Source organism: Suncus etruscus, chromosome 7, assembly GCF_024139225.1.
Source record: "Suncus etruscus isolate mSunEtr1 chromosome 7, mSunEtr1.pri.cur, whole genome shotgun sequence".
In the NCBI taxonomy this organism is placed as follows: Eukaryota; Metazoa; Chordata; class Mammalia; order Eulipotyphla; family Soricidae; genus Suncus; species Suncus etruscus.
In genome coordinates this window covers 61,340,035-61,356,549 of record NC_064854.1, presented here as the reverse complement: position 1 = coordinate 61,356,549, position 16,515 = coordinate 61,340,035, and the positions used below count along the sequence as shown (strand labels likewise).

General features: G+C 44.0%; 1 protein-coding gene across 1 annotated transcript in view; it reads right to left on the bottom strand.

Annotated features, from left to right (window-relative positions):
• Window positions 1–16,515, bottom strand: part of RGS5 (regulator of G protein signaling 5) — a 184,534-nt gene that overhangs the window by 87,770 nt on the left and 80,249 nt on the right. The gene's annotated exons all lie outside the window — the stretch shown is intronic.

The window sequence follows — 16,515 nt, the reverse complement described above, 5'->3', positions numbered from 1 at the left end:
CGTTGTTTGGTCTCGGAGAATCTCTTGGTCTGCAGGTCCCCACAATGGCAGGTGTCTGTCCCTCTGCCTCATCCTCAACTCTGAATGGCAACATGGCAACATGTTCAGCTTAGAGTCCCTGAAAGCAGCAGGGAGGTCAATGGAACACAGACTTTGGGGGGCTGAGCAACGGCCTTGCACCTCATTCCATTACCTCCTCTGCACTGTGGCCAGCACTGCCCCAAAAGGGATCATCTGGTGTATTTCTTAGGCTGGGATGTTATCCCCAAAGCCAGTAGCATCTGTGGGACAGATGGAGAAGGCCGAAGTTCCCATTCAGACAGCAGAGCTCAAGAACCCCTGTACCCCCTTTCTTATGCTCTAATCTCCATTCACCCTCTAAAAGCCCCAGAATCAAGCTTCACCTAGTTCTCCAGACAAGGGGGAACCTAGCACTGATTGTGGCTCTTTGGGGGCACACATGGCCCCATCCACTCTGATCCACAGGCCTATGCATCCCCAGACCAGGGACAGGCCCCCCACACCTGCCATCTCTCTCCACTCTGCCTCCATGGACAATTCCATGGCAGGCGTGACTTCTGGAGCCAGGAGGCGGCTAATTCCTGGGGCAAGGAGGTTCCATGCTCCTCTCAAGAGGTCTTGCCTCAGACTCCCAAGGAGCCAGTTCTGAACCCCCATGCTCAGCATCATAACCTGGAAAAAGTCTCGGTGTGGACAAAGAAGACAGAGCCCATGGCAGATGTCATGGTGGCTGAGCCCTGAGCAGAAGGAGGAAAGTGGAGAGTCCCAGAAGGAGCCAGGGAATGTGAGGCATGGAATAGTCTGTCTGCGATGTCATGAGTTCCTGGACCCTGTGGGAAGGGACCAGCTTGTGTGGACTGTGTCCATGGCAGTGTTTGATGATCACTGGGGCTGCACGGAGCTGTGATCCTGATGCATAAAGGTTCAGGAATAGATTTGGGTGGGGAGGGGAAGGTGATTTGGAGGCTGCCAGCAAGTGTGTGAAAGTGGTTGTGGAAAGGCAAGAGAGAGTGAACAGATGATATGATCAGAGAAGATTAGACTGGAGGGGAAGTTTGAGTTGTTGAGGGTCTGGCAGAGTGAGTATCTGTAGGAGAGAGAGAGAGTGAGAGAGAGAGAGCGAGAGAGAGAGAGAGAGAGAGAGAGAGAGAGAGAGAGAGAGAGAGAGAGAGAGAGAGAGAGAGAGAGAGAGAGAGACGGGTTGGGTATTGGGCAGGAACTGTCAGGCTCCCTCAAGGAAATGGATGCAGGCTCAGCCCAAGAAGCAGAAGATGCAGAGGATGAAGATCAAGGCAGGACATTCAGTGACAGAACAAACATTCGGAGATGATGACCATGAAAGTGCTATGAGGGAATCTGTGAGTTGTTACCCAGAGCTCATAAGTCTTTGCTTTTTGAGTTGAAAGTTTGTCTCCTGGAGCTATCTGACCTCAGCCAGAAAGCAGCAGAGAAGGTCCTGAAATGCACCCAGCCTTGGCTGTGGAATCTTCCCCGTAGCTCCTTTTTTCCGACATAGCTGAACATTACCCCCCCCCCCCCCGGGTCAGCATTCCCATTGCTGGGACTCTGATTCTGTTGGTTAGGGAGATGGAGCCTAACTCACTATTTCTGCAGTGACTCAAGATACCAAATGGTGCAGAACTAGTTCCTAGTGGCCTTACCCTGCATCTCTCCTGGCTATGGCTTTCTACAGATCCATAGTCTGTTTTCCACATTAGAAAAGCCAACCTTGGGGATTGAAACACTTGTTCAAACCAGCGCTGGCTCAGATGCAGCTGTTCTGAATGTTTCTTCACCTTCTGGGAACTTCCTGAGGATGGTGGAGCCTGGTTTACTGGGCTGGGGCTGGGATAGCGTCTCTGGTGGAATGCTACAGCATTCTCCAGAGAACCAAGCAAATGAACATGCTTGTGAGTGATCATGTGGTGAGTGATGCCTGCCCAAGGCAGCTTCCATGTTCCCAGCTTGTTTGGGCCTGGAACATCCCCAGAGATGGGCAGCTTTCAGGTAGGAGGAACCAAATGTAGGGGAGAAGGTGTTTGCATGGTTCCTGCCATTCCTGCAAGTAAGTGGTGGCAGTTAGCAGGGCACTGGGGAGACTTGCTTTGGAATCCAGGATTGGGGGTCTGGGTGAGATAGGATTGGTCAAGGCAGCTGATGGAACTAGAAGAAGGGATGGATGAAGTTCTAAAGTCAGGAACTTGCTTTCAGAGTGGTGGAAATGTACATTGCTTGGATATTGTGGGGTGAGTAAACACTGGAGACCTGGAGACTGAAGATTGGTGTGTGTGTGTGTGTGTGTGTGTGTGTGTGTGTGTGTGTTTATGTAGAGACATGTAGGGAGAGTTCCTGCACTGTCATAAAGAGTCTCTGTTTGGGGATGGGAAAAAGGGAACTAGTGGCTGGAGAGTGTCTGTGTCAGCGGCAGTATTAGTGTGGGAAAGCATGAGCAGAGTCAGGGTGGATGGGGGCTCCAGCCCAGCCCCCTGAGGCAGCTGACCCAAGGCCTCAGGATTGCCTGCAGGAAGAGGTTTGGGATGCCCAGGAGCTTAGTGGTGTGAGAGAACATTTGCAGTCTGGGTGGTTTGTTCTGCCCCACATGGTCTGAAGCTATTCCCAGGAGCAAGTTTTATCCAGGGTCTGCCCTGCAGCTGTATCTGGGCATGGGGGTTCATGTATACTCTCCTACCCTGCACAGGACACAGCCTTCTCTGTATTCATGAGTCACAAGTATCCACTGTGTATTTTCTTTATTTATTCTCTGTCGGACGAAAAATGTAAATAACGATGATTAAAGAAGCACCCTGCCCACTGGCCCATCTTTCTGTGCCAGCTGTACCTCATCTCCTGGGCCCAGGGGAGATGCAGTATGGATCACTGTGTTGGGGGCTCTCTTGGGGGACTCATGCATCTCTGCACTGTGTTCCTGCAAGAGAAGCATTCTGGGCTCAGGCTGGTTCGGAGGTACCAGCACAGTGCCCCTGGTCCTGAGTAAATTGGGGGTAAGGTGTCCTTGACTGCTACCTTGCACTGCCCATTGATAATGGAGCCTCAGGATCCAAATCCAGAGCCTACATAGATGTGGGTCTGGAAGCAAATGCCAATTCAGGAAATAATCTACACAGTGAGAGGGGGTAAGAATGTATTCAGGGGTCCAACATGCAAGCTGGGAATTCCAACACACGGGCCTTCTGCTCCTAAGGAGGACAGTAGCTTAGTGGAGGAAGACCAGAGAATTAATGTAATTCCTGAGACCAGAATCTTTTTTTTTTTGGTATTTGGTTTTTGGGTCACACCCGGCAGTGCTCAGGGGTTACTCCTGGCTCTATGCTCAGAAATCACTCCTGGCAGGCTTGGGGGACCATTTGGGATGCCGGGATTTGAACCACCGTCTTTCTGCTTGCAAGGCAAACACCCTATATCCATACTATTTCTTCGGCCTGAAACCAGGGCTTTTTATTAGCAAGAACCAGACCAAATTTTATGGTGGAGAAGGAATACTAAGTAGGGAGGAACCCAGTAATCCAACACCAGATCACACCCTGGGGAAGAGAAAAAAAATACTGAGTAGGGTAGGACCCAGTAATCAACATTTCCCTCTACTTAACTTTATAGAAAAACAAATTAATTCACATACCATGGTTCTAAGAAAAGGGTGGATGCCTCTAAGTAAAAGATAAAGGAATTGGCAATATTTTGCATAGGCACAGCTAAAGTTGGAAAAATCGAAAGGAAAAGATTTTGGCCTAAATACAGGGTATCCCCACCCATAAAACATCCTGCCCTAAGACCAACTACAGGCTCCAGGCACACCAATTTATCTAACCCCAAAGTCTTTCTTCAGGATCCCAGAGAAGGTTCTCCTCAATCATAGTTTTCACTGTCAGGTTTTAATAATTGGGGATATTGATGTTAGCACATATTCTATGTAAAGTCAGGATGTTCTGATGCATCTCCTGGTTTCTTCTCATCCTGGCAAGGCAGGGAAATATGCCTTCAAAACAAGTCATTGCTGATTTCCAAGCCATAGTCAGGTTAGCATATTAGCCCACCCCAGGGTAAGTATGTGCTAAGGCAGTTCCAGTCATTCCTAGAAGGTCTCCAATTGCCAATCCGCCTTTATGGTCTTCCTGTCATGTCAGGGTTACCCAGGCTTGGCCAATGTAAAGATACGATGGTCAAGTCAACGTGATGAGCCAGAAAGTAGCCTTGGGCCTCTCATTCTCTCTAGGAGTGTGCTGGGAGGAGGGTGTCTGTCACATCCCTTTTTAGGGTTGGGAGAAACTCTAATCTCCAGAACTTTTGTTTTGTTTTGAGCCATACCCGGTGACACTCAGGGGTTACTCCTGGCTATGAGCTCAGAAATCGCTCTTGGCTTGGGGACATTGGGACGGGGGGGGGGTATCAAACTGCGGTCTGTTTTAGGTCACACACATGCAAGGCAAAATGCTCTACCATTGTACCACTGCTTTGGCCCCTTCAGAACTTTTACTTTTGTTTTTGTTTTGTTTTTGGGCCACACCCAGTGACATTCAGGGGTTACTCCTGACTATGCGCTCAGGAATCACTCCTGGCTTGGGGGACCATATGGGATGCTGAGGGATCGAACCACGGTCTTTCCTAGGTTAGTGCGTGCAAGCCAGATGCATTATGCCTTGTGCCACTGCTCCGGCCCCTCCAGAACTTTTCTTAATGTTGAGAGCAGAGTCCAGGCTGTGGCCAGTTGGTGCAGATCCAGGCTCCATATTGGTAGAAGGTTGAGTTCTGGTATATGTGCAGAGAACTATGCTGGACCCAAGACGATACCTAAGGTTCTGGGGTAATCAGCCAATGACTAAGTGACTAAAGCCTAAATCAAGTCACTATGACAAATGTTCAGGGTGGAAGGTCCACTGTAACAAGAAATTACTGAGTGGCAGTGCTCAGGGGTTACTCCTGGCTCTATGCTCAGAAATCGCTCCTGGCAGGCACAGGGGACTATATGGGATGCTGGGATTTGAACCACCGTCCTTCTGTATGAAAGGCAAACACCTTAAAACACCTTACTTCCATGCTATCTCTCCGGCCCCATATTTTCCTATTTTAATGTACCATTGCAAAAGGAATGGTGCTATAGGATACTATTAGTACTTAAGGTGAAGATAATAATAAACCAAACAATCCCTAACCTGGTTCTATCAATAGCACAAAACTTCAAGGGTACTATCTATACTATCTTCTAAGAATTCCTACTAACAAATCTAAAAAGAAGTGGGGAAACTGTAACTATATAATGAAATATACAATAAATAATATACATGTTGAATAGATACACTTAAGAAGTATACTAAGAAGGTATACACATCCCCTAAGTCTTTTGAGAGTGTCTAAGCAGAGGATAACTTCCAAATCACAATTTCAGTCAGCAATATATTATTGTGGAGCCCTAAAAAAATGGCTTGCAGCAGTCACATATCAGGAAATGTCCTAGAACTGAGGATCTTTCAAAGGCCAAAACTAGTTGTGAGTAATAGTCTATGGTGAAGGGAAGTAGTAAAAAAGTGATTCAAGAACACAGCAGTGTCAGTGCTTGCCTTCTTCTCTAAGGGTGACTTTCAGTTCAATGACTGAAGTGGCTCTGATAGCAACAGCAGCCAGAGCAATGACATAGAGCCAAAGACCTTCATGCAGGACAAGTCACTGGAGAGGACAATCAATAGTGTGCATGCCAATAGTGCCACACAAGTGCCACTTTCCATGCAAGTTCAGTTGGGAAGATTTATATTGATCCTTCAAACTTATGCCAGAGTGGCACCATAAGCACCAGTACAGTGCTATGGCAGTGGTGGTATCATCTTCTTCCCAGGAGAAAGAAACGGCCAAATACAAGAAGAAAGGGCTATAAACAGTATAGACAGACATTATGTCCAATAGGCAGACATTAGACATAGAAGTGGACATCATGGGGCCAGGCAGTGGCGCTGGAGGTAAGGTGCCTGCCTTGCCTGCGCTAGCCTAGGACGGACCGCAGTTCGATCCCCCGGCGTCCCATATGGTCCCCCAAGCCAGGAGCAACTTCTGAGTGCATAGCCAGGAGTAACCCCTGAGCGTCAAATGGGTGTGGCCCAAAAACCAAAAAAAAAAAAAAAAAGAAGTGGACATCACGGGACCGGAGAGATAGCATGGAGGTAAGGCATTTGCCTTTCATGCAGAAGGACGGTGGTTCGAATCCCGGCATCCCCTATGGTCCCCCCATGCCTGCCAGGGGTGATTTTCTGAGCATGGAGCCAGGAGTAACCCCTGAGCGCTGCCGGGTGTGACCCCCCCCCCAAAAAAAAAGAAGTGGACACCATACACACACAGTCATACAAATAGGTGAACAAAAGGATCAATCCATAGGTTGTATTAAGAAAATTGATCCAGGGGGCTGGAGGGTAGTTCAAATCCTGGCATCCCATATGATCTCCTGAGCCTGCCGGGGGCGATTTCTGAGCATGGAGCCAGGAGTAACCACTGAGCAAAGCCGGGTGTGACCCAAAAACAGAAAACAAAAAACAAAAAACAAAAAAAAAAAGAAAGAAAGAAAATTGATCCAGGGGCCAGAGAGATAGCATCGAGATAGGGTGTTTGCCTTGCATGCAGAAGGATGGTGGTTCAAATCCCGGCATCCACATGGTCTCCTGAGCCTGCCAGGAGCTATTTCTGAGTGTACAGCCAGAAGTAACCCCTAAGCACTGCCGGGTGTGACCCCCCAAAAAAAGAAAATTGATCCAGGTGGAATGTATGAAAGCACTTCAAAATATAAAGCCACCATGTGAGGTATAAAAGTTTTCTAGTTCCTTGAAGGAGCACTTTGCTGAAAAAAAGCTTCATGGTTTAAAATGTGCATAGAATATTCTTAAAACATGGGTCTGGAGAGATAGCATGGAGGCAGGACGTTTGCCTTGCATGCAGAAGGACGGTGGTTCAAATCCCGGCATCCCATATGGTCCCAGAGCCTGCAAGAAGTGATTTCTGAAAGCATAGCCAGGAGTAACCCCTGAGCACTGCTGGGTGTGATCCAAAATCATAATATTCAATGCTAGAATAGTAAACAATATGATGATGAGCACTGTAAAGAGTCTGCACCTTGGAGTATTGTATCACACATTTCGAACACCTACAGTCCTTTTCTGAAAGCAAACTGACAACAAAGGAATATGATATGGAAGCAAAAATTGTGAAAGGTGACAAGAATGGCTTCAGAAATTCCAGCATTTAAGCCAGGAATTCCAGCATGTAAGGTTTTCCACTTCTAAGAAGGAAGGCAGTTTAGTAGAGCAAGACCAGAGAATGAATGCACTGCCTCCCTGAAACCCAGGCTTTTATTAGCAAGAACCAGATCAGACCCTAGGGTAGAGAACAATTACTGAGTAGATTAGGACCCAGTAATCTAACAATATACTAAAAAAAACTGGCAAAAATTAAAGTAAATTGTAAAAAACATACTCAGTGGTTGAGCACTGTAGCAAGAGTCTATGGCATTCAGATGCCTTATCCAAGAATCTGTGAAGAGAGACACTATATCATACAAACAGGTACAATCAAATGAATGAATGATTAAAATATTTTAAGATATTATCATAATAAGAACTGTATTAGGAGTCCAATGGAAAATATCACTGTAATGTAAAACTAGGGCATACAAACTATATTTTCACAGATCACTGTTAACAAAAGTATTAAAGGTTATTATAAACATAATTGAATAGAAATTAAGACACTAAAGCATTCTAATAATTAGCACTATAGTTGGAGTCTCTATCCTGCAGCTTTTATCCTGTTGGTAAAAACATTAAAACATTATTATAGACATTTCTAAAGAGCATTCATTTAGACATCACTAATTTAAATAGCTGTTTTCATTGCAGCACGTCTCTTTGAAATATAAAAAAGAATATAAGCAGCTGAGATTTTATAGATGGAGGTTTCAGAAACTTCTTGATCACCGAATGTATTTATTATTTGTTTGTTTTTGTTTTGTTTTATTTTAGCCACACCTGGTGACACTCAGGGGTTACTCCTGGCTATGTGGCTCAGAAATTGATCTTGGCTTGGGGGACCATATGGGGCACTGGGAGATCGAACCGTGATCCTTCCTAGGCTAGTGCATACAAGGCAGACACCTTATGCCCTATGTCACTGCTCTGGCCCCTTGATCATTAAATTTAAACCAACATTGTCTTGCTAAATTTTTATAATATGCTGTGCAATGATCTTTTCCCAATGTACCATAATGATTCACAACAGAGGATAAATTGTACTGTTCAGTTTTCTTCATATAATTCATGATATACTGCAACAAGTCAAGTTTTCTAAAGGAAAGTCCATATAGGTCTGTAGTTTTTTTCATCTTCTTGCTGTCATAGAAGCATTTCAAATGTATTAAGAGCACAGAATTTCCAAAATTCTGTTCTTTTTAAGGAATCCTGCTGTGTGCCACAGTGGCTACAATAAATCCTATTATTGTCTCTCAGTTCTTCTTTTAAAAACACTTTAAAGCAACCTTGCAACATGCATTTATCTGTATAAATGAGTAAAGATCTCTGATGTCTGAAATTCTTGGTGGCAAATCAGGCATTGAATTGTGGATTTAATCTGGCCTTGGAAAAGTGTAGCAGTAATAAACTCATTAAATTGCTTGTGTCCCTACCAAACTTGTTTTACAGCTTTTTTTTTTTGGGGGGGGGTCCACACCCAGCAGTGCTCAGGGGTTACTCCTGGCCCTACACTCAGAGATCGCTCCTGGCAGGCTCAGGGACCATATGGGATGCTGGGATTCGAATCACCATCCTTCTGCATGCAAGGCAAACGCCCTTGCCTTCAAGCTATCTCTCCGGCCCCTGTTTTACAGCTTTTGAGTCAACAAGATGATCACTATTTTCTTCTATATGTCTATTCTGCATATCAGATTGTTCAAGTCCTGATGAAGATCCTCCATAAAGAATAGAAATAGTTCATGTAGATCCTATTGACTGTCTCCTGAAAACTGATCATTTATCTTTCCAATGGTCATCTTACAGTCTTTTGGGTTGATATAGCTGTGTTGTCCTGCCCACAAGGCTTTATAATCTAATCAACTCTTCTGCCACATTGCCTTTATGTCCCAATTTGACCTGTTAATGTCCTCCTTATAATGGTTCTGGTAAAGGTAATCAGTCAAACTGGGAATAATATACGGGCATTGTCGTGTTGAGTTCATGTAACAAGTATTTCCTAAATTATGAAGTCTAGTGAGAGCAGGACCAATTATTCCCACATCTATAGAATCAAGATTCTGGAATTGGTCATCTCCACTCTTGATAGTTTCTGCCTCATTGTGTGGTGTAAGCTTATTGTCCCACTTACCTGATGAGGTTGCAGTTTGTTTTTTACTCTCATTCTTTTAAGTAATCTGTGTTGGTTCTGAAGGGACATTTGCACTCTTATCATGCATTTCTGAGTATTTTCATATGTGAGAATTCTTTTTCTGACAAGGTGGAGTGGGACCCAAAGTTTCTTGATAGGCTTGCCATTTGTAGAAACATAGCATATAATTTTCCTCAAATGAGGAGATTACCAGCGGTCCATTCATTATCCATTTTTTCTCAAATAGATGAATTAATTTTTTATACCTGAACAACTATTTTTTTTTGCTTTTTGGGTCACATTCGGCAGCGCTCAGGGGTTACTCCTGGATGTATGCTCAGAAACAGCCCTCGGCATGCTCAGGGGACCATATGGGATACTGGGATTTGAACCACTGACTTTCTGCATGCAAGGCAAATGCCTTACCTCCATGCTATCTCTCTGGGCCCTGAACAAACTATTTTAAAGTGTTTTTCTGCAGCTGTATAGGGCTCTTCTTGGGGTAATTTTAATAAAAAGTTTAGTGAAAATAATGTTAAAGGTAAAATGTCCCTGGATGACATGTCATTTCCTATATTTTAATAATTGAGTTTTGAGAGTTCTGTTAGCTCTTTAATGTATGGCTTGTCCCTGTGGATTCTAGTGGATTCTAGTGTTATAAACATAGAATTTTCCATTCTTTGCAAAATGATTGTAAAGTTTTACTGGTGTAGGCACAGTCATTGACCATTTTTATGGATCGGATTACACCTAACAGAAAAAAATTGTAGCATGACAGTGCAAACAGCTTTATCTCATTCAGAATTCATTGGAATTCTGTTTACCATATGAACTGGAAATATGTATCCTCCACTACACGAAGATAGGATTTCTTTTTTTTGTTTTGTTTTGTTTTGTTTTTTTGGGTCACACCCGGCGGTGCTCAGGGGTTACTCCTGGCTGTCTGCTCAGAAATAGCTCCTGGCAGGCACGGGGGACCATATGGGACACCGGGATTCGAACCAACCACCTTTGGTCCTGGATCGGCTGCTTGCAAGGCAAACACCGCTGTGCTAGGAGATAGGATTTCTTTAGAAGAAAGTCAACATTTGTAATATCCATTTGCTACACAACACATTAGTTTGTAACTCTCAGGGGTTGGTCCCAGATACATGTGTTATTCAAGGGTGAACAAATGGTACGTGTATCAACTATTTGTCTGGCTTGCCTCCATGGAATTATAGTTGATATGCATGGTGGGCATTTGTATTAGTATTGCTTGTTCTTCTGCAGGTGAGTTAAATATTGGCATGGCCAGATGATCAGCAGTTTCATTCCCTAGAGCCATCATCCCTAGGGATCCCTACTCTGGGATCCAGCGTGGGCTTTTATCTGAGCAATAAATATTGACTCAGAACATCTTTGCAAAAGGGCTAGTAATAGTGCAGAAAATCTTGAATAACCTGGTTATAAGCATTTAAAGAAGTGGTTATGGGACCAGAGTAATAGCACAGTAGTAGGGCATTTTCCTTGCATGCTGCCGATTTAGGACGGGCTCAGGTTCTATTCCTGGCCTCCCAGAAGGTGCCCCGAGTCTGCCAGGAGTGATTTCTGAGCACAGAGCCAGGAATAACCCCTGAGCACCACTGGTTTTGAAAAAAATAAAATTAATAACAAAACAAAACAAAAAATAAATAGGTGGTTACTATGTCTGGGAATAATCCAACTACATAAGCTGAATTGCTTATGTTGCACAGCTCAGAAATGTGTGATAATATGTAATTTAAAATAGCATGTTTTACTTGCCAAGCAGACTTGTATTTAGTATAAACTGTTTTGGTCAGAGAATGGCCAGTGATACCACCTTTTTCTGATGATGACCTGTCAATGAAAAACACAGGGTATCAGGTATAGGGGAGGATTGAATAATAGAGTATATCACAAAATCCATCCTCTTAAAGAAATCCAAGCTCTTCCATCAGAATAATGGGAGAAAATTTCTCCTGAAAATCAGATGGGGCTCGTTAAAGGGAGCACTCAGAGGTAGTATGCATTCTGTTCCCTTTTTTGGAATTGGCAGCACTATTATTTCAGGATCAAAACCTAACAAGAAAACTGCTCTGAGCCTTGCTTTGATAAATTTAATTTCAAATAAGGCACAAATGTGTGAGGTTGCTTGTTATGTAAATAAACCCATTCTGGAGAACTAGACAGCTAACAATACTATCCAGAGGAGTATGAGGGGTTGCAAAAATTAAAAGCCACACCTTATCTCCATGTATGAACCTGGAAAGATAGAATTTTGGAACCAGTCCATGAAAAAATCTAATTCCTATTGGGCCTTTTGATTTCCCACCAAAGTACTAAATAAATTGCTGAGTTCTGAGTTTGGAATCTCAAGGGAGGAACGGATTCAATTTACATCACCTAAATGTTTTTGAAAGCCATTAAGAGTCCTTAAATTGGGAACAGAGAGATAGCATAGAGGTAAGGTGTTTGCCTTGCATACAGAATCCCAGCTTCCCATATGGTCCCCTGAGTCTGCCAGGAGCGATTTCTGTGCATAGAGCCAGGAGTAACCCCTGAGTGCCGCTGGGTGTGACCCCCCCAAAAAAAAAAAGAGTCCTTAAATTTTTCTGATAGAGAAATTTTGAGGGTGCACTAAAGTACGCTCTAATACAAAGCCCAAGTATTGAAATGGAGGCAAAATCTGGATTTTCTTCTGTGGCTGTTGTTAAACCAACACCCTTCAAGCAGCGGATGACAAATTTATAAACACATTATAATTCTCTATGAGCAGGGCCAGCCATTAAAATGTCATCCATGTAATAAATCAACTATTTCTGCAGAAACTTTTTACAAGCTGGATGTAAAACCACATCAACAAAGTATTGACAGATGGTGGATGAGTTTACCGTGCCCTGAGGCAAAACTGTCCTCAAAATCGCTGCATTGGGACATATTATTGAAAGAACAACAACAACAAAAAGGTAAAGCTCTTTCTGTCTTTTGGGTGAATAACAATTTATAAAAACTTTATGGGGGGGTTTGGGTCACACCCAGTGACGATCAGGGATTCCTCCTGGCTCTGCACTCATAAATTGCTCCTGGCAGGCACATGGGACCATATAGGATGCTGGGATTCGAACCACCATCCCTCCTGGATTGGCTGTGTGCAAGGCAAAAATGCCCTACTGCTGTGCTATCTCTCTGGCCCCCTATAAAAGCATTTTTAAAGTCAATTAATATCAAAGGCCAGTCTTTTGGGATGGCTACTGGTGAAGGTAATCCATTCTGTAATTTACCCATTGAAATCATGGATACATTTACAGCTCTTAAATCTTAAATAAAAGTCTTCACCCACCTTATTGTTTCTTTATTAGATATATTGGCGAATTCCATTCAGAAAAGGAGGTTTTAATGTTTCCCTGTTTCAGCTGTTTGTTGACTAAATTTTTTTTTTTTTTTGGTTTTTGGGTCACACCCGGCAGTGCTCAGGGGTTATTCCTGGCTCCAGGCTCAGAAATTGCTCCTGGCAGGCACGGGGGATCATATGGGGCGCCGGGATTCGAACCAATGACCTCCTGCATGAAAGGCAAACGCCTTACTCCATGCTATCTCTCCGGCCCTGTTGACTAAATTTTTAAGCGCCTCTAGTTTGTGCTGTTGATGGGCCACTGGGGAATTTTGATTGGAACATTAGATTTACATTTTATTTGAATGAGTTATAGGTGCTTTAACCCAATGGCCCAATTAAAAAGGCAAATCTCTGAGTTAATGTGCTAGGTAGGGGTTTGGACGAGGAATGTGAAATTCTGCCATCCACTGCTTATGCAAGTAATGTCCCTAATAGGTTCATAGGTTGAAATTTTATTGTTTTCTTGATGGGGGAATTTGTTTCTGATCTATCTTAGTACCAATTTTCTTACAAACTAGCAGTTGTGGGGGAAGTGAGTCCATTCCACATTCTCTAAAGAGCTGTCATGGTGGTGGATGAGAATCTTACAGATCTGCCTGCCTTCTGATTCAGCTTCTGCTTGGACCATTATAGTATCACATCTCATAATATATGGGGAGAGAATCTGGGAAATAATGGGATTTCTGCAAGCTGGACTTGTGTTCCATGCTACTATGAGTGCAGGATAAGCTGAGGAGAAAGTCAACTATGTCAAACAACCTGTCCTTACAAACCAACTGGGCTAAGAGTGCCATAAGCATTGTAATCACTATCGTTACATACTTTCTGATTTAATGATGCCATGTACTTTGTGGACTGTTATCTTTACATACCATCTGGTTTCTGTAATGCCTAAGCAATGTTACCCACATTCTGTTTCCCGCCTAAAGTTTGTAGTGTCTTCCTTAGATCAGGGCTTTTTGTTATTAGCAAGAACCAGACCACATCCTAGGGTGGAGAAAGAATAAGTAGGGAGGGACCCAGTAATCCAACATCAAATCACATCCTGGGGAGGAGAACAAAATACAGAGTAGGGAGGGACCTAGTAATCCAATACCCATGATGTGAAAATCCCATCTCCCCTTGAATAGAGCAGGTCTGTCTGCAGACTACACCCTGGATCATGACGCAGCACTCACAGGACAGACCAAAGCCAGAAGCAGCCAGAGCTAGAAGAAAACTGTCCACATTGCATCCTTCTTCCAGCTTCCTGCAGCCAACTCAATTTCCCAGCTCTGGCCAGGAGAGCAGAGGGTCTCAGATGGACCTTACTGACCTCGTTTCCTCTTTGCATTGCCCATTTGCCGGCACGCAGGGGAATGGAGATGGGGCTCAAAGATCCAGAGAGGGGCATTGACTGATGGTGCTGTGTAACTCAGGATGCTGTTGTTCCAATGTTTAGATTTGTGGGATTAATTGGATTGTGGAATTAATCTGATCCCATACCACTCTATATATGCCTTGTTATTCATTGGTTGAAAACATCTTTGAATGTAGCATGTTGCACTGGTGTTTAGACCACCTAATCCCACCTCCGGGTATGGTCTCTTTCTTCAGATTTTCTTTGGATTTTCAGGACAATGCTCTTTTGAGTTTCCGGGCTTCCCATGAAGCTTGTTTCTTAAGGGCTGAATACTTATTTGTTAGAAATCCTGAATCCAGGGGCAGGAGCGGTGGTGCAAGCAATAAGGCGTTTGCCTTGCCCACTCTAGCCTAGGACAGACCATGGTTCTATCCCCCAGCATCCTATGGTCCCCCAAGCCAGGAGCGATTTCTAAGCGCATAGCCAGGGTTAGTCCCTGAGCTTCACTGGGTATGGCCCAAAAACAAAAACAGAAACAAAAAAGAATTCCTGAATCCATTTCTTCCTGCTTGCGTGTGTGTATTTTTTCCTAGATCTATGCTTCCAGACCTTCGTCTCTCCAGTGTTCTGGCTTTAGTATCTGAAGATTAATTCTATATAATCGTACCCCAACAGGGGATCAGCTAATGACTGGTGACATGTTAATTTCATGGCTTCTTAACTGGGTTTCACCATTCTGGGTTTGTGATCTTGCGTATATTTGAATTAGAATTATAACTAGGGGGGCCCAGAGAGATAGCACAGCGGCGTTTGCCATGCAAGCAGCCGATCCAGGACCAAAGGTGGTTGGTTCGAATCCCGGTGTCCCATATGGTCCCCCATGCCTTCCAGGAGCTATTTCTGAGCAGACAGCCAGGAGTAACCCCTGAGCACCGCCGGGTGTGGCCCAAACCCCCCCCCCCCAAAAAAAAAGAATTATAACTAGGGTTGATTATTGGATTGAAGGAACTTGACATTTCCTTATTCAAATGGCTACCTTCTTTCCTCCACAGCCAACATGGAATATACAAATATTATAATCTATATGATGGGAACTTTGATATTGATTTTTAAAAATCTGTTTTTGTTTTTGTTTTGTTTTTGGGTCACACTCAGCAGTGCTCAGGGGTTACTCCTGGTTCTACGCTCAGAAATTGCTCCTGGCAGGCTCGGGGGACCATATGGGATGCTGGGATTTGAACCACCGTCCTTCTGCATGCAAGGCAAATGCCCTACCTCCATGCTATCCCTCCGGCCCCTGTTTTTGGGCCACACTTGGTGACGCTCAAGGGTTACTCTCGCTATGCGCTCAGAAATCGCTCCTGGCTTGGGGGACCATATGGGACACCAGGGATTGAACCTCGGTCCGTCCTAGGCTAGGGCGAGCAAGGCAGACGCCTTTACCCCTTGTGCCAGCACTCTGGCCCCCTTGATATTGATTTTTCTTGTTCTATTAATTCATAAGATTCTAGAGATAAAAATGCAGGTTGGGGCCGGAGTGGTAGCACTAGCAGTAAGGTGTCTGTCTTCCAGGCACTCGATTCCCCCTGCTTCCCATATGGTCCCCCAAACCAGGAGCGATTTCTGAGCGCATAGCCTGGAATAACCCGAGTGTCACTGGGTGTGGCCCAAAAACAAAAACCAACAGATTTTTCTGAAAGACAGGAAGATAAAATTTACATTTTTTTCCAGCCACACACATGGTGAAGCCCCAGACCCTGAGGTTGGTGTTTCACTGCCACCTACTGGCGATAGGCCAGAAGAACCTTTAATTGTTTCACCAGATAGTTTGGGTTTGTCACTCATTACTTACTGGTGTAAATGTAGAAGAACCTCAAAATATTCCACCCACAATTTTTGATTTTATACAAGAAACTAAAGTAGCCCAATCAGCTTAATCAGAGGGAGGATCTATAAGCTTATCACCCTACCCCCTCTAACATAGCTTTCTAGGGAGTGTGGTACAGACCCTATTCTCCTCTACAGATTTCCAGGGAATGAGGTACAGACCCAATCTCTCCTCCACAATGGATACTTATTAAAGAAATTCTCATAAATACCAAATCATAATTAATTTTCCCACCAGGAAAACAATTCACCACAACGACTAGCTCCTAAGGAGATTGGAATTAACACAGACTCTGAAACAAGCAAACAAAAATACCATCCGGAAAATATCTGATTATGAGGGCCAGTTCTTGAATTGGTGCTGATACAGAATAAGGAACAGATTTCCCCAATCAAAAAAGCAATCTAACCTCAATCTATGATAGTTTAAATATAAATGAACTCAGTTGGTTTAAGAAAGCATGCTCTGAGTATGGTCTTCTTTTTCTCATTTTGTCTTGAA